Source organism: Triturus cristatus, chromosome 1_2, assembly GCF_964204655.1.
Source record: "Triturus cristatus chromosome 1_2, aTriCri1.1, whole genome shotgun sequence".
Lineage (NCBI taxonomy): Eukaryota > Metazoa > Chordata > Amphibia > Caudata > Salamandridae > Triturus > Triturus cristatus.
In genome coordinates, this window is record NC_140580.1 from 870,459,595 (window position 1) to 870,465,594 (window position 6,000).

Sequence of the window (6,000 nt, forward strand, 5' to 3'; positions counted from 1 at the left end):
ATTGCCTCTGGGATAAGCCTGACTGCTCGTACCAAGCTACCAAGGGGGTGAGCAGGGGTTATCTTCACTGTGTAACTCCCTTGCCCTGACTAGAGTGGTGGTTTCTGCCTGGCTTAGGCGCATGCCCTAGCCAAGCAGTAATCCCATTACTAACAAGAACGAAGGAGATTCTCCTGAAAGTTCGTTGACATCAGGAAGTCGAAGATGTTGAAGCTCCAGAAAAATCCATAGATTCCGCTTTACAAGAGTTGATGAAGATCTGTAGTTTTGCAGGATTTTCATATGTTGTAGTTTTATTTTTATAAGTGACTTTAAAGAGACACGTGTGGAAAAGTCCGTAACGTACACCTAAAGAATGCATTTCAGGTCTCATGTTGAGGAACTCCTTGCGTCTGTATGCTGTAGCTTTTGAATAGTCCAGCGAAAATAATGGGGTTGAGCCGGACCATATTGAACGCTGAATTGCCTTGACATTAGAAATAATGGGGTGACCCTGTGTCCCACAGAACCTGGGTAATTATACAAAATGAGGAAAAAATGGTTCTGTCGGGTAGGACAACTGATTTGTACATGGTATTCAATACCTTAAAGACATTTTCAAGAAACGCACCAAGAAAACACAGTTCGAATTGCATTGACAGCCGCAAGGACCTTCATCAAGTCTGTGTATTCTAGGAAATACAGAATGACTCCTCTCGGCCTTCGTGAATTTGATATGCCAGTTATTTGACGACCCAACCTGTGGGCACGTTGAATATTGAGCAGAGTCTCTTCCGGTAGTTTCAGTAACTTAGGGAGAAACGTCTTGATGAAAAGGAGGGGGTCAGAGCCCTCTGTTCCCCCTGGCAGTCCATAAATGCACATATTATTTCTTCTATTTCGATTTTCAAGGTCTTCGACCTGTCTTTGAAGTGAGGAAACCTGTGTCTGTAATATAGTAACTTTAGCGTCAGTGCATCCAAGCGACGATATGTGTTGCTCCACCGCCGTGAGTCTGTCATTCATCTGGGACCAGTTGTCTGTGAGGAACTGCAGCTTGGTGTTTGTTTCTTCCATGAAAGGTCTAAGAGCGTGTATCTCCTCCAGCAGAATGTCCAAGGAAACAGAAGAAGACGGCTTTGGCGAAGAAGGAGGATCTGTTTTCAAGCGTTTTGTAGTTCCCTTCCCCGCTGTTCAGGGTATAGGAGTAGAAGGTGGAAGTCCCTTAGATACAGATAATAGGGAGTCCTCCATTTTAGAAAACTCAGTAAAAATCTTTGATTTTGACAAAGGACAGTGTATAACATGAAGCGGGCGAGCTCAATTTTTCAATCTTCCCATAAAGGTTAATAGGATAAGAAAGAATGATATTTAAATGAACGCAGCAGTGCTGACACGAAGGGCATCCACGTCAAAGCTGAATAACTGTTGTGCAATCAAGGAGTGAAGCGTTCCCTTCCGGGTAGGTATCCTCACAGACTAGTGTATAAAAGAGATGTAATAGTAAGAGATTTTGACATTATCAAAAAAATAACACATATGAGCATGTGAACCTATGGTAGGAATATCTAAAATGGCGGCCATTAATCCCAACAGATTCACTAAGCCTATCCCAAGGAGTGAGTTTCAGGACATTAATGGTGAAAAATGCTCATAGCCTTTGTTAATGGCACAGAAGTTCTGAAGAGTGTTCCATAATACATTCTCAATAGATATGAAATGCAATGTTGAAAAATGTTGTGAGGAGATTACGTCACCGGAGATTTCCTACATTTAAAATGGTGGCTGCATCTAACACGTTGTACTGATGCCGGAATCCTGTTCAAGCAAATGCAGTTCCAGGGGCTGAGAAAACAGCTGCAAAGGACACCACCCACTCAGGGAGGCATCCGCCATCCAGGACGTCTCACCTGCCCTGCTGAGACATTTGTCTGCTGCCCTCCGTCCACGCCTCTCCGAGGAGTCTCACTCAGGTGCCATCATCTTTCCCGGGCTCCAAGCCATGCCCCAATAAATATTATTATTAAAATATTGTAAACCAATTGTCTCTCTCATGAATGATTTCCCAGTCATTTATGAATCTTCTTGATGCATTTCAACAGTAAAACAGTACCTTGATCAGGAGAATGCCTTAGATCATGTTCAAAAGGTATAATAAAACAGAATCAAATCATAAATAACACAGATGGTTAATATGCCTTTAGACCAGATTCCATACCCCATCTTAATATCTCTGATGCAACCCATCAACACACTAAGGGCCTTATTTAATGAGGCCCTACTGGCACTTTTGTGCCCCTGGAGCGTCACATTTTTGACATTCCAGTGGCACAGGTGGCCCTTCCTGAACAAAATCAATCAGCCCCACAATGTAGGCACCCTTACACAATGCTAGGGAAAAGGACAGAAATGCACCATATCTCATAGATTTGGCCCTTCCTGCCTTTTTGGTTTGACCTAGGGCAGCGCTGCAAGATTCCTTGCGGTGCTGCCCCACGTCAAAACCTCATAAATGAGGCCCCAAGGGCAGATTTAATTAGAATTCACACAACACAGTGCAGCAAGGCAAGTATCTGTGCCATGTTGTGTGCATGGGAAAGAGCTGAAGAGCGCCATATCTACTAAGACAGTGATACGCAAAGTATGGCCCGGGCGCCACATGCTGCCCTCTTGACCTTCACATGCGGCCCCCCTGGTGAACAGTAGTACGAGCTGCTGTTTACTCGCTGAGTACTAAAATTCAGAAGAAATGCTAAATAAATAAATGGGCAAGCATTTATTTGCAAGTCAAATAAAGTAACTACTGTGGTGTCCTGAACCACTGAACTTTAGTTAACCTGCAAATAAATGCTTGCTCGTTTATTTAACATTTCTTAGACCTCTTTACACAATCCCTGAACAACCCAGGTCCCCCTACCACCATAGTGCTGCCCCGGGTCACATCACAGACCATACGTTGTGGTCCCTAGCCAAATGTTTGTGAGTACCAATGTACTAAGATAAGGCGCTTTTCCGCGCTCTCCCTGCGATGGTGCACTGAAGGCTGCCTAAAACCAACAGAGGCACTCTTGCACCATGGTGGAAGGGTTTCTGCATTATGCTGGAAGGGAAACCTTGATACACAAAACCAATCCTTAGAGGCATATTTCTGCTTCTATGTGTGCTGCAGCATGCAACACACATAGGAAGAGGAAGTAACAAGGAGAAATAAATATATTAATCCTCGTTGCTCGTTACTGGTGAGGCGTAGTATTTTGACACATTTTCAGGTGTCGCAACCCTGACATAATGTCATAGTAATTCTGCCCCAACATTCCTGGGTACCATTGTCGCCATCAATCGGACATTAGCCATGTGGTTTTCTATTGTGTTAAATCTACTAGTCTTAACATTTCCTTAGTTGTATGCTCTCACGGTTAAAACACAAATTTGATCATTATGAATGGGCCAGGTGGTTTGTCCAAAGTTCAGCAATACACTGTGTTCATTTGGGGTAAATGTGTATTAAAACATAATTTTTTCTATTGTCTCACTACATGGTATATCAAACAAATCCCTAAAAAATTGGGGTTTTTTGACAATTCTCACACACTAAATTTACATTTACTCCACCTTTTTGGGAACTATATATATGTTTGCATTTATATTTGGAAAACACAACACTTATGTTTGTGAACACCCCCCGCCCGCCAAAATGTCATGGTTTTTAACATTGTCAGTGCCCTACACTCATCTCTTTCACATTGTTTCCATATCCTTAAACAGAGAATCTTCTTAGTTGTTGATGTTTTCATTGTCATAAGTGAAATTTGCATTTGTAAAATCCCACAAATATAATTTCACAATTTCTGCTGTAAACATTTCAACATTAAACTGCAGTTATTCCAACTAAATTATAGCTATGGTTCGAATTTAGTTTTTGGCTGATACTAAATTACTGATGCTGGTTCTTTAGAGCACACTTGTCTCTCTGCCAGGACTTTCATACATTCTTGAGGCTAAGGGCCTGAATACGAGTTTGGAGGTGTGGCAGCAGGCAGCCATGCCACTGCCTCGCTCCCACATCGACAAAGCCAACCGCCGGAAATCCTGATTACGAATATTTTCACTGACTGGTGGGTGAGTGGTGTGGAGGTCCTGTGCGACGCAGTTTGAAGGCTCATAGTAAGCATTATAAGTGCACTGCCGCAGGACTGCCAATGAACGTTCCTGCACGGCATGGAATGAGCAGTTCATGCTGTGCAGGAACAGGGGTGCACCCTGCATGCACACCCATGCGTAGGGGCCCACATATTTCCCCACCGCCAGCCCTTTCATGGCGAGCTCACCTCGATGAAAACTTAAGGCTGCCGGTGGTGAAACTGATAGTATGCATGGCGGTGCCACAGCGGCACCGCCATGCATATTGCTTCCCCAGACTGCCGCGCCGATCCCTGTCAGTTGCAGTTGTCCCAAAGCGCTCCGACCGCCGTATACGGAATATGGCAGTCAAACCACTGGTGCGGCAATCCCCGACCACAACTGCACCTCCACCGTGAGTTTGGCAGTCCGATGGACCACCAAACTCGTACGTAATCAGGCCTTAAGAGAAGATCAAATTCATTCTTTGACCATCAGCATTACTGCACATGGAATGGCTAACAGGAACAGATGTAGTCACGCAAAAAAATATTATCTTCATGCTGCATATGCATAGGCATGTTTCCTGTACATCTCACATGAATTCTAGATGTGTCAGAAAGTATGATAGATTAGCAATGAAATGAAACATCTTCTTCTCTATTCGAAGAAAACCTAAATATGCTCAGACCAGCTTATAAAAAATTAATTTGGCTTACAGATATAGACCAGTCTAAATACATATCATAATACTCAGAACTTACTAAAATGATGATACTGTTGTAATTATACTGGAAATTAATGTATACTTAGAAAAAACAGCATGAAGGTGAATCCTAGAATGATCAATGACGTTTACACTATACTGAGCGACCATTGAATTATGGCAATTGCCCAATACGGCCACCCACATTGCTGGACATACTTTAGATGGCATCTTCACAAATCTCTCTGATCTCCGGTTAGGAGACATCTTTCCCCTCACATGGTCAGACCATATAGCAGTTGGGTTTAGTATCAACTTACGCTTAGAGAAACCAGTCACCAAAAACTCAGGCCAAGCCAAGCTAGTGAGAGCTTGGAATAAAATCAAAAAAGAAGATATGATTAATATCTTAGACTCCTCCCAACCACTGCTGCGGGCTACACGGAAAGGATGAATCTAGCAGCCAATAAACTGGCTCCAGCCAAATTTAATAAATCTTAAGAACACAGATAACTGCACCCTGGTTTTCCCCCAAACTTAGGGACTTGAAAAGGAATTGTAGAAAGCAGGAGGTAGACTGGAAGAGTAACTACTCCATTGACGCCAAAGCAAAATATAAACAACTAATTCAGGTTTATAAAAACATGATTAATGAAGAAAAACTGCCTTCTACACAGAAAAGAACAATAGGGCACATGATTCAAGTCAGGAACTATTTTAAATGGTTCAACAACTGACCTGTTCGTCCTTCAGCAATATGTTAGTACCTAGCCAAAATTTCTGCAATAACTTGGCAGAATTCTTTAAAAACAAAGTTGAGACCATCTATATGGACTTCAACATTATTACAAATACTAGGACCCCTGGTGATGTAAATGAGTTGGAGGAACTTTACTATCCTAGGCTCCTTAATTTTCCTTCTCTCTCTACTAAGAGAGTACTGGACCTGGTCAAACAAACAAAATCAGGTGCCCCATCTGACCCCTGTCCCCCCCAAAATACTCCACGAGGTTGCAAGCACTGTGACGCACCATCTCACTACAGTATTAAACCACATTATCAACACAAGCTCCTTTCAAACTAAGAGGAAAAAAGCTTCCATCATGCCTTTCCTTAAAAACCCCTCATTGAATCCTTCACTACCCTGCAAAATTCTTGGAAAATCACATCAACATCACCATATTCATGTATCTTCA